At 45.0% G+C, this 19,700-nt stretch overlaps 1 protein-coding gene across 1 annotated transcript in view; it reads right to left on the reverse strand.

Moving 5' to 3' along the window:
• Positions 1-7,514, reverse strand: part of RBM25 (RNA binding motif protein 25) — a 69,730-nt gene extending 62,216 nt beyond the window's left edge. The window contains exon 1 of the mRNA XM_032134798.2: positions 7,332-7,514. The gene's annotated coding sequence lies outside the window, so the exon portion shown is untranslated. The remainder of the gene's footprint in view (positions 1-7,331) is intronic.
• Between the last annotated feature and the right edge of the window lie 12,186 nt (positions 7,515-19,700).

Raw genomic sequence — 19,700 nt, forward strand, 5'->3', positions numbered from 1 at the left:
AATTTATTATGCTATCTCATGCCTCATACTATATTCTAGCAATGGCCCAGTGCCTAGCCTCACGATGGTTACAAGACTGGGCCATGAACTCATTTTTAAAACCACTTTTCCCCCACTAATATTAGATATAAATAATGCTTAAAAACTAAAACTCTCGGCCAGGGGCAGCGGCTCACACCTATAATCCCACCACTTTGGGAGGCCAAGGCGGGCAGATCACTGGAGGTCAGGAGTTCGAGACCAGCCTGGCCAACATGGTGAAACCCCATCTCCACCAAAAATATAAACACTGGGCTGGGTGAGGTGGCTCACGCCTGTAATCCCAGCACTTTGGGAGGCCAAGGCAGGCAGATCACAAGGTCAGGAAAGCCAGACCATCCTGGCCAACACGGCGAAACCCCACCTCTAATACAAAAAATTATCCAGGCGTGGTAGCATGCGCCTGTAGTCCCAGCTACTCAGGAGGCTGAGACAGGGGAATTGCTTGAACCCGGAAGGCAGGGGTTGCAGTGAGCCAAGACTGAGCCACTGCACTCCACCTTGGCAACAGAGCAAGACTCAGTTTCAAAAAAAAAAAAAAATTAGCCGGGCACAGTGGCTCACCCCTGTAATCCCAGCACTTTGGGAGGCCAAGGCAGACAGATCACTTGAGGTCAGGAATTGGAGACCAGCCCGGACAACACGGTGAAACCCCGTCTCTACCAAAATACAAAAACTACCCAGGTGTGGTGGCGGGTGCCTGTAATCCCAGCTACTCAAGAGGGAAAGGCAGGAGATCACTTGAACTCGGGAGGCTGAGGTTGCAGTGAGCCAAGATCGCGCCACTGCACTCTAGCCTGGGTGACACAGTGAGACTCCGTCTCAAAAGAAAACAAACAAAAAAAATTAGCCAGGTGTAGTGGTGCGCACCTGTAATCCCAACTACTCTGGAAGGTGAGGCAGGAGAATTGCTTGAACCTGGGAGCAGATGTTGCAGTGGGCCAAGGTCACGCCACTGCACTCCAACCTGAGAGTGACAGAGTAAGACTCTGTCTAAAAAAATAAATAAATAAATAAAACTCTATATTCCTGGTCTTTAAGTTATATTTTACGGTTTTTAAACGTGTAATTCATTCTGTAGAGTAAACCAGATATATTTAATTTTCGTTTATGCCAATATACCCATTCCATTCACTTCAAATTTTTCCATAACATTATTCCCCTTTATTTGTAGCTGCCAAAACTTGCTTGATGATAGGCTGGACTTCAAAGGTGAAGGCAAAAAAACCAGTTAATGGCTAATTTTTATGGATATTCCCTTAAGATAATTGGCCTCTCCTGGGCACGGTGGCTCACGCCTGTAATCCCAGCACTTTGGGAGGCCGAGGCGAGAGGATCACAAGGTCAGGAGTTCGAGGCCAGACTGGCCAACATGGTGAAAGCCTGTCTCTATTAAAAATACAAAAATTAGCCGGGCGTGGTGGTAGGCGCCTGTAGTCCCAGCTACTCGGGAGGCTAAGGCAGGAGAATTGCTTAAACCTGAGAGGCGGAGGTTGCAGTGAGCTGAGACTGTGCCACTGCACTCCAGCCTGGGCGACAGAGTGAGACTCCATTTCAAAACAAAAATAAAAAAATTGGTCTCTCATGGAAATTCAGAAAAGATTTCTCATCTTTGATAAATACTAATGTCCACTTTAAGCAGCCTAAAAGGAGATTACCAACGACTTATTTCAACACAGGTTTATATGTTTTGCCATGTGAAACTGATTGAGAATTAACTTTAATAATCATAAGCAAAGCTTATCTGTTACCTATAGATGATAAACAAAATAAATTATAATACATTGAAAGATGGTATGTACTTTGTAGAAAAATAAATTAGGGAAGAGAGCTATGGAGCAGTTTATTTTAAATACAGCGATTAGGCTTCACCAAGAAGGTGAAGATTAGAATAAAGATTTAAAAGAGGCAGAGGCAGGAAGCCCCTATTCATATGTGGGGGAAAGAGACTTCCAAGCAAAGGAAAAGACAAATACAAAAGGTGTGTTTGAGGGAGGAATAGCAAGGCCAACAGTATGACTGGAGCAGAATAAATGAAGAAAATCAGAGATAAATACTGAGTATTACGAGTAAAATGTAGCGCTATGTAGCACACTGTAAACATTTTAGTTTTAACTCTGAATGAGGTGAAAATCATTTGAAGAGTTTCTGACTTGTCACATTTTAACAGTATTACTGGCCACTGTGTTAAGCCTAGAAGGGAACAGGATACAAGCAAGAGACTGGCACAATAATCCATATAAGAGATGGTAGCCTGGAGAGATGGTGGCCTGGAACAGGTGGTAGTGGTAAAAGTGCTATCAAGTTGTTGGATCCTGGATATATTTTGAAGGCAGCCAATAGGATTTGCTGAGGGATTGTATAATATGTGGGATTTAAGAGAGAGAAATGCAGAGTTATCTTATGGCACTGAAATCATTTCCATAGCATTTTTTAAAATATTGAAAGTACCTCACTTTTAGAAGGTTCAAAGCACCTTTTCCTGCTAAGTATGAAACTCTATAGCCCACGATAATAAAAACGGGAACCTGGGCCAGGTGCAGTGGCTCATACCTGTAATCCCGGCACTTTGGGAGGCCAAGGCAGGCAGATCACTTGAGCTCAGGAGTTTAAGACCAGCCTGGGCAACATGGTGAAACCCCATCTCTACCAAAAATGCAAAAAATTAGCCAGGTGTGGTAGCATGCATCTGTGGTCCCAGATACTCAGGAAGCTGAGATGGGAGAATCGCTTGAGCCCGGGAGGTGGAGGTTGCAATGAGCCGAGCTCACACCACTGCACTCAAGCCTGGGCGACAGAGTGAGGCCCCCCCAAAATTAAATAAAATAACAGAAACCTATGATGGAAGGGTTCTCTATCTCTAGTGTGGTGGTGGTCACACAAGTATATGCATTTGTCTAAACTCATTGAAATTAAAACGGATGCATTTTATTGTATGCAAATTTTATCTCAAGAAATCTGGTCCAAAAAGAAACCCTGAAGACGTATCTCTAGTACTCAACATATGCATGCACTCAGCTTTTCTTTTTTCCACTTTTTTCTCTTTAAATTTTTCAAACTATTTTTTTCTGCACTCTTAAGAATACTGCAAGTATGCAAAATATAGCAAAACACTGCTAATAAGCATTCCTCTATTGTAGACTTATTCAGATAGAAACAAAATTATTTATCCCAGGATAGATTATTTTAGACTACCTCCATCAGTACACTACGTGCCAAATTTCTGAAATGATAATGAACTGAGATTCCTCTCAGCGAATATTCACATACAACTCACTCATTCATTCAATATCTACTTCCAATTATGTGTCAGGTCTGCAGGAATTATTCCTAGAAAAAAAAAAGTGTTTTATGCCCAAAGAAGAATGGGAAATGCTTAACAGAAAAACTAATTTTACAGCAAAGCTTTTCAGAAGTATGAAAATACTCAATTGTTTGGAAATCTCCAAAAAAGAGTTGATCTTTTTCTGACATTGCCACTTTGTTGTTTTACCATTTTCAATGATTAAAGAGCAACACTTCTGTGCCTGCCTATAGTCACAGCTACGCAGGAGGATCGCTTGAGCCCTGGAGTTCTGGGCTGCAGCACACTACCGATCAGGTGTTCATGCTAAGTTCATTCAGCATTAATATGGTGACCTCCTGGGATGACAGAGAACTACCAGGCTGCCAACAGAGAAGGGCAAAACTCCCAAACTGATCAGTAGTAGGATTACGCCTGTGAATAGCCACTGCACTCCAGCCTGGGCAACACAGGAAGAATCCATCTTTTTAAAAACAAAAACAAGGCTGGGTGCAGTGGCTCATACCTGTAATCCCAGCACTTTGGGAGGACGAGGCAGGTGGATTCTTTGAGCCTGAGTTCCAGACCCGCTTGGGCAACATGGTGAAACCCCATCTCTACCAAAAATACAAAAAAATAGCCAGGCATGGTGGCGTGCACCTGTGGTCCCAGCTACTTGGGAGGCTGGGGTGGGAGGATTGCTTAAGCCTGAAATGCATAAGTTGCCGTGAGCCAAGATCGCAGCACTGCACTCCAACCTGGGTGAAAGAGACCCCATCTCAAAAACCAAATAAAACAAAAAAGCAGCGCTATCTACTACTATCTATACAGAAAAATGAGTGCTTGCCTGAAACTGGGGTGGAACAGGGTGACTTGCAAACAGACAGAAGGAATCCTTTTGGGGTAATGCATGCATAACTTTGTATATTTACCAAAAATCATTGAATTGTGCACTTACACGTGAATTTTCTATGTCAATATAGTTCATATAGTTGCCATTTTAAAAAAGGTATATTGGCCAAGTGCAGTGGCTCACGCAATCCCAACACTTTGGGAGGCCAAGGCACACAGATCACATGAGGTCAGAAGTTCCAAGACCAGCCTGGACAACATGGTCAAACCCCATCTCTACTAAAAATACAAAAATTAGCCAGGCATGGTGGCGGGCGCCTATAATTCCAGCTTCTATGGAGGATGAAGCAAGAGAATTGCTTGACCCCGGGAGACGGAGGTTACAGTGAGGTGAGATCGCGCCACTACACTCCAGCCTGGGCAACAGAGCGAGACTCCATCTCCAAAAAAAAAAAAAGTATACCAACTCAGAAAAATCGGCAAAATCTATTTAAGAACTGTAGATTTTTATCTACAGTTTTATCTATTTTATCAATGTTAGTTTCCTGATTGTGAGATTTTGATTGTTGTACTGTTGTTACATAAGACTAGTCCTAATTTTTAGGAAATACACTTAAGTATTTATGGGTTAAGGGGCATCACATCTGCAACTTACTAGCAAAACATTTCAGAAGAAACCTATGAAGAGAAGAGAAGGATAAAGCAAATTGGCAAAATGTTAACATTTGAGGAATCTGGTGACAGATATCTGAGATTTCTTTTGTACTATTCTTGCAACTTTTTTTGTAAATCTGAAATTATGTCTAAATAAAAAGTTAAAAGCCAATACCAATAATTCTGGGTAGTGGAATTTTGTTCTTCCTTTTCGTTTCAGCAACTTTCAATTTTCAAAAAAAGGTAGAAAAGCTATTTAAGAAGAATCGAAAATCCCCTTTTGTGAATGGCAGTGACAGTGTTTGAAAAGTCAATCAAGAGATCTCTAAAATGCAGACTGTTTTAGCAAGATGTGAAGATTCATAAATGATTCCGTTGCTTCCAAAGCTATAAAATAATGTAAATTTTCACTAAATCATGTGTAAATAAGAAAAGTAAACTGCTAATTTGTCTGTGGACAAAAACATAACTTGAAAATTCCAAATTCCTGTTAGGTCTGAAGTAGTTATCCAATGTTAACAAGGACTAGTTTTACAGGCACGGTGGCTCACGCCTGTAATCCCAGCACTTTGGAAGGCCGAGGAGGGCGGATCGCGAGGTCAGGAAATCGAGACCATTCTGGCCAACATAGTGAAACCTCGTCTCTATTAAAACTACAAAAATTAGCCGGGCGTGGTGGCGAGCGCCTGTAGTCCCAGCCACTCAGGAGGCTGAGGCAGGAGAATCGCTTGAACCTGGGAGGCGGAGCTTGCAGTGCGCCAAGATCGCGCCACCGCACCCCAGCCTGGGCAACAGAGCAAGACTCCGTCTCAAAAAAAAAAAAAAAAAAAAAAAAAAAACCACACACACAAAACAAGAAAAATTCAGGAGTCAGGGTTGGACTCTTACATTTCATTGAAAATTCTTAAATAACAAATTACGTCAATATAGATTTAAATGCTTACTATGTGTTACCTGGATACTGCACGAAGGATTTTACATACGTTTTTCTCAATCCCCAACCCCAATAACGTATAGATACTACTATAAATTCATTTTACAGAGGAACAAAAACCAAAGCTTAAAATAAAAAGAAAAAAGAAAAAGAAAAACCAAGGCTTTAAGTTAAATGAATTAGAATAGTGTAAGATTCACTTGAATCATGAGTAACTTATGACCAACTTAATCCCTTTCAAGTCCTCTGAATGTTTTTGGAAACAGCCTTTAAAAAAATTAAAAGCAGCCGGGCGCGGTGGCTCAAGCCTGTAATCCCAGCACTTTGGGAGGCTGAGGCGGGCGGATCACGAGGTCAGGAGATCGAGACCATCCTGGCTAACACGGTGAAACCCCGTCTCTACTAAAAACACAAAAAATTAGCCGGGCGTGTTGGTGGGCGCCTGTATTCCCAGCTACTCGGGAGGCTGAGGCAGGAGAATGGCGTGAACCCAGGAGGTGGAGGTTGCGGTGAGCCGAGATCGCGCCACTGCACTCCAGCCTGGGGGACAGAGAAAGACTCCGTCTCAAAAAAAAAAAAAAAAAAAAAAAAAATTAAAAGCTCCAAAGACAATACAAAAATTATTTATACATTACTGCCAACGGCCTAATACACAGAGTACTTCACACTAATACAGCAGTAGGGTGCAACAGAGGTCCAATCTCTTCCCTTCTCTTGGCTCCTCTCTGCCCAGTATCAAAATGGCATTTCCATGGCAATATAAATCCATATTACATAACCTCCGAAAAATCTTCATAGTCCTACGTCTATTCCGGAAAACCGTATTTAAAAGCATCATTGACGACCAAAGAAAAAGGAGAAAGTAACATTTTAATGTGGAGCTTAGTAATCGCCTAGAATGAATGGCGATATACAGTTTACTGCACCGTCCAATGCGCAAAAGAGGCAGGATGGCAAAATTCATGACTATCTTAAGCAAGCCAGGAGACTGCTAAAAAGGTAGGTTTTAGCTCAATTCCAAGGGGGTGGGGCCCAATTCACTTGGTGGCGGGCTCTAGATGGCCAAAGAGGAAGGGAAAGATATCCGTTGGTGGCCAGCACTTCGCTAAAAAGGGTGGGTAGAGGCTAACTTCAAGGCAACGGCTGGGGCCAGAGTGTCCCAGGCCCGAAAACCTACTGTGGGGCTCCGGTAAGCTAGGGGGCTCAGGGAAGGGCTCCCCTGGGGCAGATCGATCGTTTTGTGTCTAACGTGGAGCCCAGGAGGGGCAGAGACGATATACTCCGCGGCGGAACGTGGAAGGGAAAGGGAAAGTGGGCGACAATGCAAGACGGAAAGCTCAAGCCGTAGGTCTGGCCTCCACCAGCTCCCGCTGGGCCCACAGGTTTTCCAGGCCTTAGAGAAGAGGAGAAACCAAGCCTCGTGCCGACCCCTCCCCCACCCCCGCCTCCGCGCCCCCCCTTACCTCTACCCCACCCTGGCGCTTTCGCAGCCACCCCGGCTTTTCCTCCTCCACCAGCTGAGGCACCCCGTCTCCCGGTTTCCACACGCGTTCAGAGACACAAACTCACCCGCCGCTGAAGAAACGGTACTGCCTTCGCGACCTTCTGGGATCCAGGTTACGAGTGCGCTCCACTGGTTGGAGATTTCTGCCCACCGCTAGCCAGAGAGACTGAGCGCCCAAGCGCCTACTCGCACAGGCCGCAAATACAGCCGCGCTGCGCGGGGAGCTGCTGGAGGTCTTCCTCTTGCCCGGCGTGCACTGCGGCCGGGGGCGGGGAGCGAAGAACCATAGAGAAGAATGTATATAGATCGTCTCCGCTGTTGGCTTTGACTCATCAAGCCGAGACGAATAACCATAGAGAAGCAGCGTCTACGGCTACTAGAAAGGCCCGAACTGTAAATTATGACCCACCATGTTTGATTGGAGCCGACTGTATCTTACGACTACGGGACGCCATCTTGAGGTCAAGGTTCCGGCTGGGCACGGCGCGAGGAGTGTTAGAGGATTTCTCACTTTTCGTAGTTTTTCGGGGCGTAGAACCTTGCTTTGTGATTCCTTGAGGTTCGAGGAACTGATAACTGGGCGCGATCCGCAACCTCAGTGTTAAACCCCAAGTGCCGTTGTAACAACTACTCGAGATCAACAAATAATTGGCAAAGGCTGTGGAGGTTTTTTGAAAAGCAAAAGCTTATGCGTGGTTGTAGGGCCAAAGAGGTGGCTAGAAGATGTTTGGAAAAACGTGAAAAGTCCTGTAATACTAGTTAACACAGCTTTCGTTCTGTAATCTAAACGTGCTAAAAGAACTTAGCTTAAGTTAATGGAAATGAATAAAATTAATCATAAATGATTACGTTATTCAAATTTTGGACCTTATAGGCAATATCTAGTTATACGCCTTTATCAACTGCTTGCTTCTAGGGAGGCATAAAACGTATTCAGTATAAAGTTATTGTCTCCCTGAGTTCCTGGTACTGTGCTAAGTGCTGGAAGTATGAAGGCAAATGGAAGTGAGATTTGTTCCTGTCCTGCAAGAACTGTGAACCAGGTGAAATAGATGACAAACCATGACCAGCCTAATACAAAATTGAAACATACCTACGCACTTCCTGCCTGCCTCTCCTACTTAATTTTACTCTAAAGCACTCATAACCATCTATCATAACATACATTTTTCTTGCTGATTTTATGGTCCGTCACTACCCCCACTAGAATGTGAATGTAAGCAATGCATGGATTGCCTGTTTTGTGCAAGAACAGGTCCTGGTACATAGCAAGCGCTCAATAAATATTTGTTGAGTGACAGAAATGATTACCGGCCGGGCGCGGTGGCTCACGCCTGTAATCCCAGCACTTTGGGAGGCCAAGGCGGGTGGATCACCTGAGATTAGGAGTTCGAGGCCACCCTGGCCAATATGGCAAAACCCCGTCTCTACTGAAAATACAGGCCGGGCGCGGTGGCTCACGCTTGTAATCCCAGCACTTTGGGAGGCCGAGGCGGGCGGATCACGAGGTCAGGAGATCGAGATCACGGTGAAACCCCGTCTCTACTAAAAATACAAAAACATTAGCCGGGCGTGGTGGCGGGCGCCTGTAGTCCCAGCTACTCGGAGAGGCTGAGGCAGGAGAATGGCGTGAACCCAGGAGGCGGAGTTTGCAGTGAGCCGAGATTGCGCCACTGCACTCCAGCCTGGGCGACAGAGCAAGACTCTGTCTCAAAAAAAAAAAATAATAAAAATAATAAAAAAATAAAAATAAATGAAAATACAAAAATAAGCTGGGCGTGGTGGCAGGCGCCTGTAATCCCAGCTACTCGGGAGGCTGAGGCAGGAGAATCGCTTGAACTCGGGAGGCGGAGATTGCAGTGAGCCGAGATGGCACCACTGCACTCCAGCCTGGGCAACAGAGTGAGACATTGTCTCAAAAAAAGAAAAGAAAAGAAATGATTAACATATGATGAGTACCAATAGAACACAAAATTTAGTGGGAACACAAATGAGAAAGTAGCACTCATTACTACCATCTGCAAAATTTACATCCGTCTATATTTTTGCTTGCTAGGTTTCCTTACCATTAACTAAGGTTAATAATACCTTTGGCCGTGCGCGGTGACCAGTGCCTGTAGTCCCAGTTACTTGGGAGACGAAATTAACTTATGTATGTTTGTACTTTGTTCAGTAAAGTGCTATTCAGATTTATAGTTTTTATAGTGCTATTCTATAATGCTATTTATTGTTTGTAAATAAAATGAATTTGTGTCTTTTTTTTCGTTTTTTGTTTTTTAAGGAGGTGTCTCTGTTTCCCAGGCTAGAGTGCAGTGACGTGATCTTGGCTCACTGCAATCTCTGCCTCCCGGGTTCAAGCGATTCTTGTGCCTCAGCCTCCCCAGTAGCTGGGATTACAGGCGTGTGTCACCATACCTGGCTAACTTTTGTATTTTTGGTAGAGATGGGGTTTCACTATGTTGGCCAGGTTGATCTCCAACTCCTGACCTCAGGTAATCCGCCCACCTGGACCTCCCAAAGTGCTGGGATCAAAGTTGTGAGCAACCATGGCCACCCAAGAGTCTGTGCCTATTTACAACAAAAGGCATAAACAGAAATCTCAGATTACTCTGTGTCCCTTTTTATTATTAGAAACATTGTACATGAATTTGTGTTTACTGTGTAATAAAGGGAGCCCTCAGGCAGCAATTTGCTAACTTTCCTACCTTAGACAATTTGTTGCTTATGTTCATGCAGCATCCATTCCCCTCGCCTTTAGTAATGAACCCTCCACATTTTTTTTTTTTTTTTTTTTTTTTTGAGACGGAGTCTCGCTCTGTCACCCAGGCTGGAGTGCAGTGGCGCGATCTCTGCTCACTGCAACTCCGCCTCCTGGGTTCACGCCATTCTCCTGCCTCAGCCTCTCCGAGTAGCTGGGACTACAGGCACCCGCCACCACGCTCGGCTAATTTTTTGTAGTTTTAGTAGAGACGGGGTTTCACCGTGGTCTCCATCTCCTGACCTCGTGATCCGCCCGCCTCGGCCTCCCAAAGTGCTGGGATTACAAGCGTGAGCCACCGCGCCCGGCCTGAACCCTCCACATTTTTTAAAAGAAACCATCTTGGCTGGGCGTGGTGGCTCACACCTGTAATCCCAGCACTTTGGGAGGCCGAGGCAGGCAGATCACGAGGTCAAGAGATCAAGACCACCCTGACCAACATGGTGAAACCCCCGCCTCTACTAAAAATACAAAAATTAGCTGGGTGTGGTGATGTGCGCCTGTAGTCCCAGCTACTTGGGAGGCCAAGGCAGGAGAATCGCTTGAACCTGGAAGGCAGAGGTTGCAGTGAGGCGAGATTGCACCACTCACTCCAGCCTGAGCAACAGAGCAAGACTCCGTCTAAAAAAAAAAAAAAAAGCCAAGCGCAGTGGCTCACACCTGTCATCCCAGCACTTCAGGAGGCCGAGGCAGGTGGATCACCTGAGGTCAGGAGTTCGAGACGAGCCTGGCCAACGTGGCAAAACCCTGTCTCTACTAAAAATAACAAAAATTAGCTGGGCGTGGTGGCAGGCGCCTGTAATACCAGCGGCTCAGGAGGCTGAGGCAGGAAAATCGCTTGAACCTAGTAACTGGTTCTAGTTACTAGGTTCTAACCTAGTAACTGAAGTAAGAACTATTGTGATACAAAAGAAGAAACCAAGGCTTGCAAAAATTAACCTATCAAAGGCTACAAAAATAGTAAGTGAGCCAGTCTGGTTCCTGAGTTCCTGCTCTGGAACATTGTACTGCTTCATCCTTTCAGGAATAATCCTAAAAAGAAGGGGAGGGGTCTCTATATTTTTCATTTAAATTGATTTTTTTTTCAATTTAAGCCTAGGAGGATTTAAGCTTAGAATAGATGGGGATGAGAATGAAATCATCACAGAAGAAAGCAGAAGTAAGACAGGGTGAGAGATTTTTGACAATATCAGTTGAGAAAATGGTTCATTCATTCATTTTGTTTGTTTTTTGGTTTGTTGCTGCTGCTGTTATTTGAGATAGGGTCTCCCTTTGTTGTCCTGGCTAGAGTGCAGTGGCATGATCACGGCTCACTGCAGCCTCAACTTCCCAGGCTCCAGCGATTCTCCCACCTTAGCCTCCCAAAAGCCAGGATTACACTGAGCCCGGCTGGTTCAGCTACTCCTAAAGCCAGCTGTTCTAGGCTTCTCAGTATCTAAACCAATACATTACTTTTCCTAAATCAGTTTGAGTTGAGTTTTCTATTCCTTACACAGAAAGAACTCTAAATGATACACTTATATACCACTTATAGAGAACAAGCCAAGCCATTCATTTGCAATGCCAATTATCCCCCTTCTATTTTTTTCTTACAAATCCTTGCTAAGGAAACTGTAGATAATTAATTTGGGTATTACATTCTGTGTGCATTTGGACCCCATTCTTTTTTTTTTTTTTTTTTTTTTGAGATGGAGTTTTGTTCTCATTGCCCAGGCTGGAATACAATGGCATGATCTCTGCTCACTGCAACCTCCGCCTCCCGGGTTCAAGCGATTCTCCTGCCTCAGCCTCCCAAGTAGCTGGGATTACAGGCACACGCCACCATGCCCAACTAATTTTGTATTTTTAGTAGAGGTGGGGTTTCTCCGTGTTAGCCAGGCCGGTCTCCAACTCCCTGCCTCAGATGATCCACCCGCCACAGCCTCCCAAAATGCTGGGATTACAGGCATGAGCCACCACACCCGGCCTGGACCCTAATCTCATTGGCCACATCTGACCCAACTAAACAGCAGCATACCAGGAAAAATGTTATTTAGCTAGAACTGAGCAGATCTTCTCAAAAATTGAAACTGGAGCCCAGCACAGTAGCACACACCTGTAATCTCAATCATGAGGAGGGAGGATTGCTTGTATGTGTGTGTGTGTGTGTGTGTGTGTGTGTTTGTGTGTGTATGCATGCCCATCATATATATATATATAAAGCCATTATATAGTATATAAATAATGGCATAAAATATATAAATATAATACATATAATGCCATTATATATATAATATATGTGAATATATATAATATATATGTGTATAAAGAGAGAAGAAGATTGAGAGAGAGAGGAAGCACATTAACACAGAATCTAGAGATCAGGTCTAGACTCCCCAGCAAGGTGGATTAACTACAGTTTACCAATTTAAATCACGACTCTGAAAGGATATTAAAGTGCTCCCTTGTTAGTAATAGTGCTAGGCTTTTGACAGAAGCAAACATAGTCCTCATGGAGAAAGGAATCCCTAATTTAGGCTTCAGGATTCTGATATCAAATGTGAGCTTAAAATTTAAAAATGCAGGCCAGGCATGATGGCTCACGCCTGTAATCCCAGCGCTCTGGGAGGCTGAGGCAGGTGGATCACCTGAGGTCAGGAGTTTGAAACCAGCCTGACCAACATGGAGAAACCCTGTCTTTACCAAAAATACAAAAATTAGCCAGGCATGGTGGCACTCACCTGTAGTCCCAGTTATTTGGGAGGCTGAGGCAGGAGAATTGCCTGAACCAGGAGGCAGAAGTTGCAGTGAGCTAAGATCACACCACTGCACTCCACCCTGGGTGACACAGCGAGACTTAGTCAAAAAAAAAAAAAAAAAAAATTGACTGGGCAATGTGGCTCACACCTGTAATCCCAGCACTTCAGGAGGCTGAGGCAGGCAGATCACCAGAGGTCAGGAGTTTGAGTCCAGCCTGACCAACATGGAGAAATCCCGTCTCTACTAAAAATACAAAAAATTAGCTGAGCATGGTAGTGCATGCCTGTAATCCCAGCTACTCAGGAGGTCGAGGCAGGAGAATCGCTTGAACCTGGAAGGTGGAGGGTGTGGTGAGCCGAGATCATGACGTTGCACTCCAGCCTGGGTAACAAGAGCGAAACTCCATCTAAAAAAAAAAAAAGAAGGCAAGGGCCAGACATGGCGGCTCACACCTCTAATCCCAGCACTTTGGGAGGCCGAGGAGGTGGATTGCTTTGAGCTCAGGAGTTCAAGACCAGCCTGGCCTACATGGTGAAACCCCATCTCCGCTAAAATATAAAAATTAGCCATGTGTGGTGGCACACACCTGTGGTCCCAGCTACTCAGGAGGCTGAGGCAGGAGAATCACGTGAACTTGGGAGGTGGAGGTTGCGGTGAGCTGAGATCGCTCCACTGCACTCCAGCCTGGGCAGCAGAGTGAGACTGTCTAAAAAAAATTAAAGTGCCAAGAATATTAGGAACGAGCCACCATAAATGCAGCATCACGCACACATACACACATGTGCACACACAAAACCAACAGACTTAAATTCCCAATTCAGATATAGAAATATTAGATATGGAATATAAAAAGACTACATATGAAATCTTTAAAGGGATTTTTCTTAGGCTGAGGACAGTGGCTAACACCTATAATCCCAGTGCATTGCGAGGTCAAGACAGGAGGATCACTTGAGTCCCAGAGTTTGAGACCAGTCTGGGCAACATAGGGAGACCCTGTCTCTAAAAAAACTTTTTTTTGTAATTAGCCAGGCATGGTGGGGCACAGGTCAAGGCTGCATGAACCATGATCACACCATTGTACTTCAGCCTGGGTGACAGAGTGAGACCCTGTCCCACTCTGTAGAAGAAATAAGTAAATAAATAAATAAATTAGTCATCAATAGATGTTGAATTTTATGGAATTCTTTTTTAGCAATTGTTGAAATGAACATATTAATTATCAATGATAAAACCTTAAAACTTTGAGAACATCTTATGAATTCATGATAGGGAAAGATTTCTTTTTTTTTTTTTTCTTTTTTTTTTTGAGACGGAGTTTTACTTTGTCACCCAGGCTGGAATGCAGTGGTGTGATCTTGGCTCACTGCAACCTCCGCCTCCCAGGTTCAAGGAATTCTCCTGCCTCAGCCTCCCAAGTAGCTGGGATTACAGGCGCCCACCACCACGCCCAGCTAATTTTCATATTTTTAGTAGAGACGGGGTTTCACCTTGTTGGCCAGGCTGGTCTCAAACTCCTGACCTCAAAAGTGATTTGCCCGCCTCGGCCTCTCAAAGTGCTGGGATTATAGGCATGAGCCACTGTGCCCTGACAGGAAGGATTTCTTAAGGAAGATACTATAAGCATAACCTAAACAGAAAAGATTGACAAATCCAACTATATTAAGAAATTTTGATATATTGGCCGGGCGTGGTGGCTCACGCTTGTAATCCCAGCACTTTGGGAGGCCGAGGCGGGCGGATCACGAGGTCAGGAGATCGAGACCACAGTGAAACCCCGTCTCTACTAAAAAATACAAAAAAATTAGCCGGGCGTGGTGGCGGGCGCCTGTAGTCCCAGCTACTCGGAGAGGCTGAGGCAGGAGAATGGCGTGAACCCGGGAGGCGGAGCTTGCAGTGAGCCGAGATTGCGCCACTGCACTCCAGCCTGGGTGACAGAGGAAGACTCCGTCTCAAAAAAAAAAAAAAAATACTTGAATATGGAACATGAGCACAGGGGAAGGAAATAGCATTGCACTTATAAGCACTGCACTGTCAAGTGGAAAATACAATGTCTTAAATAAAACTGTATTTAATATTGGCAAAAAAGGCCAGGCACAGTGGCTCACGCCTGTAATCCCAGCACTGTGGGAGACAGGTGGATTACTTGAGGTCAGGAGTTCGAGACCAGCCTGGTCAACATCGTGAAATTCCGTCTCTACAAAAATACAAACATTAGGCCGGGCGCGGTGGCTCACGCCTGTAATCCCAGCACTTTGGGAGGCCAAGGCAGGCGGATCACAAGGTTAGGAATCCAGACCATCCTGGCTAACATGGTGAAAACCCATCTCTACTAAAAAATACAAAAAATTAGCCAAGCGTGGTGGCGGGCGCCTGTAGTCCCAGCTACTAGGGAGCTGAGGCAGGAGAATGGTGTGAACCCAGGTGTCGGAGCTTGCAGTGAGCTGAGATTGCGCCACTGCACTCCAGCCTGGGCGACAGAGCAAGACTCCATCTCAAAAAAAGAAAAAAAAATACAAACATTAGCCGAGCATGGTAGCATGTGCCTGTAATCCCAGCTGCTTGGGAGGCTGAGACAGGAGAATTGCTTGAACCTGAGAGGTGGAGGTTGCAGTGAGCCGAGATCGCACCCCTGCACTCCAGCCTGGGCAACAGGGCAAGACTCCATCAAGATGAAATGAAATGAAATGACATGACATGACATGACATCAAATGAAATGCAAAAAAAGAAATCTGTATATAACATACCATTAGTACAAAGCTCCAACCTTGGCATAACTAATAATCTATTGTGTAGAAAAATATATACATGGGATAAGACTATATATTTTTTAAAAACCAAAGAAATAGTTAATAGAAAATTCAAGATAGGCCAGGCACGGTGGCTGATGCCTGTAATCCCAGCACTTTGGGAGGCTGAGGCAGGTGGATCATGAGGTTAGGAGTTCGAGACTAGCCTAACTAATATGGTGAAACCTCGTCTCTACTAAAAATACAAAAATAGCTGGGCGTGGTGGCAGGCACCTGTAATCACAGCTACTCAAGAAGCTGAGGCAAGAGAATTGCTTGAACCCGGGAGGTGGAGGTTGCAGTGAGCTGACATCGCGCCACTGCACTCCAACTTGGGCAAAAGAGCCAGACTCCATCTCAAAAACAAAACAAAACAAAATCTAAGATAGTGTTTCCCTCTTGGAGGGAGAAAATGTAATGAGACTGAAAAAGCACACACGGGTAGCCAATATGATTTCTGTAATGTTCTAGTTCATAAGTTTAGTGATGGATTGACTGATTTTATTATCTTCATAATTTACATTAAATTTTTTAATGTACCAAATAGTACACAATTTTTCTTTTCTTTCTTTCTGTTTTTTTTTTTTTTTTTTTGAGACAGAGTCTTGCTCTGTCACCTAGGCTGGAGTGCAGTGGCACAATCTTGGCTCACTGCAACCTCTACCTCCTGGGTTCAAGCCATTCTCCTGCCTCAGCCTTCTGAGTAGCTGGGATTACAGGCTCCTGTAACCATGCCTGGCTAATTTTTGTATTTTAGGTAGAGACGGGGTTTCACCTTGTTGGCCAGCCTGGTTGCTGGTCTCGAACTCCTGACCCCAAGTGATCCACCCACCATCTCAGCCTCCCAAAATGCTGGGATAACAGGCGTAAGCCACTGTGCCTGGCCTTTCTTTTTTTTTTTTTTTTTGAGACAGAGTCTCGCTCTGTTGCCCAGGCTGGAGTGCAGTGGCGCAGTCTCAGCTCACTGCAAGCTCCGCTCCACCTCCCGGCTTCACACCATTCTCCTGCCTCAGCCTCTCCGAGTAGGTGGGACCACAGGCGCCCGCCACAACACCGGGCTAATTTTTGTTGTATTTTTAGTAGAGACGGGATTTCACCGTAGTCTCGATCTCCTGACCTCGTGATCCGCCTGCCTCGGCCTCCCAAAGTGCTGGGATTACAAGCGTGAGCCACCGCGCCCGGCCTGGCCTTTCTTTTTTTCTTTTTTTTTTTTAATTTTGAATCTTTAATTTCCGTTTTCACGTATTTTCTTCTTGCTTCCAAAAGGAAAGGAGTGTGTAGCTCTGTTGCCTGTACGTCATCCGTGGCCCCTGGGTTGGGGCGGGGTATTTTTATTTTTATTTTTATTTTTATTTTTTTTGAGACAGGGTCTCACTTTGTCATCCAGGCTGGAATGCAGTGGTGTAATCACAGCTCACTGCAACCTTGACCTCCTGAGCTCCAGAGATCCTCCTTCCTCAGCTTCCAAAACAGCTGGGACTACAGGCATGTGCCACCACACCCAGCTAGTTTTTTCTAGTTTTTATAGAGACAGTGTCTCCCTATGTTGTTCAGGCTGGTCTCAAACTCTTGGGCTCAAGCGATCCACCCACCTCAGCCTCTCAAAGTCCTAGGATTACTGAGGATTACTGGCATACTGGCGTGAGCCACTGCACCTAGCCTTTGCTTTTTTTTTTTTTGAGAGGGAGTCTTGCTCTATCCCCCAGGCTGGAGTGCAGTGAGCCACTCAGCTTACTACAACCTCTGCCTCCCAGGTTCAAGTTATTCTCCTACCTCAGCCTCCCAAGTTCCTGGGATTACGGGCACATGCCACCATGCCCAGCTAATTCAGCTAATTTTTGTATTTTTTTTTTTTTTTTTAGTAGAGATGGGGTTTTCACTATGTTGGCCAGGCTGGTCTCGAACCCCTGACCTCAAGTGATCTGCCTGCTCCAGTCTCCCAAAGTGCTGGGATTACAGGCGTGAGCCACCATGCCTGGCCTGCTTTTTTAAAATTTTGCCAGTATATAGAACTCTACTTCATTTTAAAAACTGATATTATTTTTAAAACTCCTACATTGTATTCCTAATATGGTTGTGTCATAGGGTATCATCTAGGAGGCTTTCAGAAGCAAGTACCAGACAATCCAACTCAAACTAGCTTAAACAGTAAAGAAATGGGCTGGGCACAGTGGGTCACATCTGTAATCTCAGCACTTTGGGAGGCCAAGGTGGGCAGATCACCTGAGGTCAGGAGTTCAAGACCAGCCTGGCCAACATGGGGAAACCCCATCTCTACTAAAAATAAAAAAAATTAGCCTGGCGTGGTGGTGGGCACCTGTAATCCCAGCTACTTGGGAGGCTGAGACAGGAGAATGGCTTGAACCCAGGTGGCGGAAGTTGCAGTGAGTGGAGACCGCGTCATTGCACTCCAGCCTGGGCAAGAAGAGTGAAACTCCATCTCAAGAAAATAAACAGAGTGCAGTGGCTCATGCCTGTAATCCCAGCACTTTGGGAGGCCAAGGCGGGCGGATCACGAGGTCAGGAGATTGAGACCATCCTGGCTAATACGGTGAAACCCTGTCTCCACTAAAAAATACAAAAAAATTAGCCAGGCATGGTGGCGGGCGCCTGTAGTCTCAGCTACTTCGGAGGCTGAGGCAGGAGAATGGCGTGAACCCAGGAGGCAGAGCTTGCAGTGAACCGAGATCGCGCCACTGCACTCCAGCCTGGGCGACAGAGCGAGACTCCGTCTCAAAAAAGAAATAAAATAAAATAAAATAAAAATAAAAAAGAGAAAACAAACAAAACCAATAAGGAAATGTATTGGCTTGTCCAGCAGAAAGACTATTTAGGCTGCTCTGCAGGATTGGGTCATCCGTAGGCTGAATAATTTCACCAAGAATGAGGTTCTTCCCGTCTCTCTGTTTTCCTATCTCTGCTCTACCATCTACAGTGTGGGCCTCATTCTAAGTCTGACTTCCCTAATGCTCAGAAGATGGCCATGTTGAGTCCACAAACTTTTGAATTCAGAAACCAGATTGAGTTGTTTTCAGAAGCTCTCCCAGAAGATCAAGGAAGAACTTTCCAGGATCCCCAGGAACCTGAATTGAGTCATACGCCAAAGTGAGTTTCATGCTCTTTGGCAAAACAATCATTGGCAGGATAGATGTAAGTACACTTAGGCAATTAAACCTATCCTTTGAGCCACTGGTGAGGTCAGCTTTCTCTGGGACTTTGGGCCTCAGAGGAAAGGTGGATATTTGCATAAAATTATAATTTTGTTAGAAAAGAGGAAGAAGGAAATGGATACCGAGAAGGTAACTATCATCCGCTATACAATTTCATCATTCCCTTAATTATGAACATTTGTTTCCAATTTGTACACATGTAAACAATCCTGCAATTACCATCTTTGTACATGCTTCCTTCTAAATTTGTGCCTGTAATTCTCTACCGCTGATACCTACAAGTGGAAACCCAAGGTAGAAGGCTATGCTAATTTCGAAATTTAAATATATATTACCAGCCGGGCGCGGTGGCTCACGCTTGTAATCCCAGCACTTTGGGAGGCCGAGGCGGGCGGATCATGAGGTCAGGAGATCGAGACCACGGTGAAACCCCGTCTCTATTAAGAATACAAAAAGTTAGCCGGGCGTGGTGGCGGGCGCCTGTAGTCCCAGCTACTTGGAGAGGCTGAGGCAGGAGAATGGCGTGAACCCGGGAGGCGGAGCTTGCAGTGAGCCGAGATTGCGCCACTGCACTCCAACCTGGGCGACAGAGCAAGACTCCGTCTCAAAAAAAAAAAAAAATTAAAAAAAAAAAATATATATATATTACCAAATAGCTCTGCCAAAGAGGTATACCAATTATATTTCTTTTTTTCTTTCTTTTTCTGAGACAGGGTCTCGATCTGTCATTTAGGCTGGAGTGCAGTGGCATAATCACAGCTCACTGCAGCCTCAACCTCCCTGGCTCAAGTGATCCTCCCAAGTAGCTAGGACCTTAACATTTTTTTTGTAGAGACAAGTCCTCACTATGTCAACCAGGCTGGTCTCAAATTCCAGTGCTCAAGTGATATTTCCCGCTTGGCCTCGCAAAGTTCTGGGATTACAAGTGTAAGCCACCACATTTGGCCCCCAGTTATATTTATTTTTATTTATTTATT

The sequence above is a fragment of the Hylobates moloch genome, unplaced genomic scaffold (assembly GCF_009828535.3).
Source record: "Hylobates moloch isolate HMO894 unplaced genomic scaffold, HMol_V3 SCAFFOLD_16, whole genome shotgun sequence".
Classification (NCBI taxonomy): Eukaryota; Metazoa; Chordata; class Mammalia; order Primates; family Hylobatidae; genus Hylobates; species Hylobates moloch.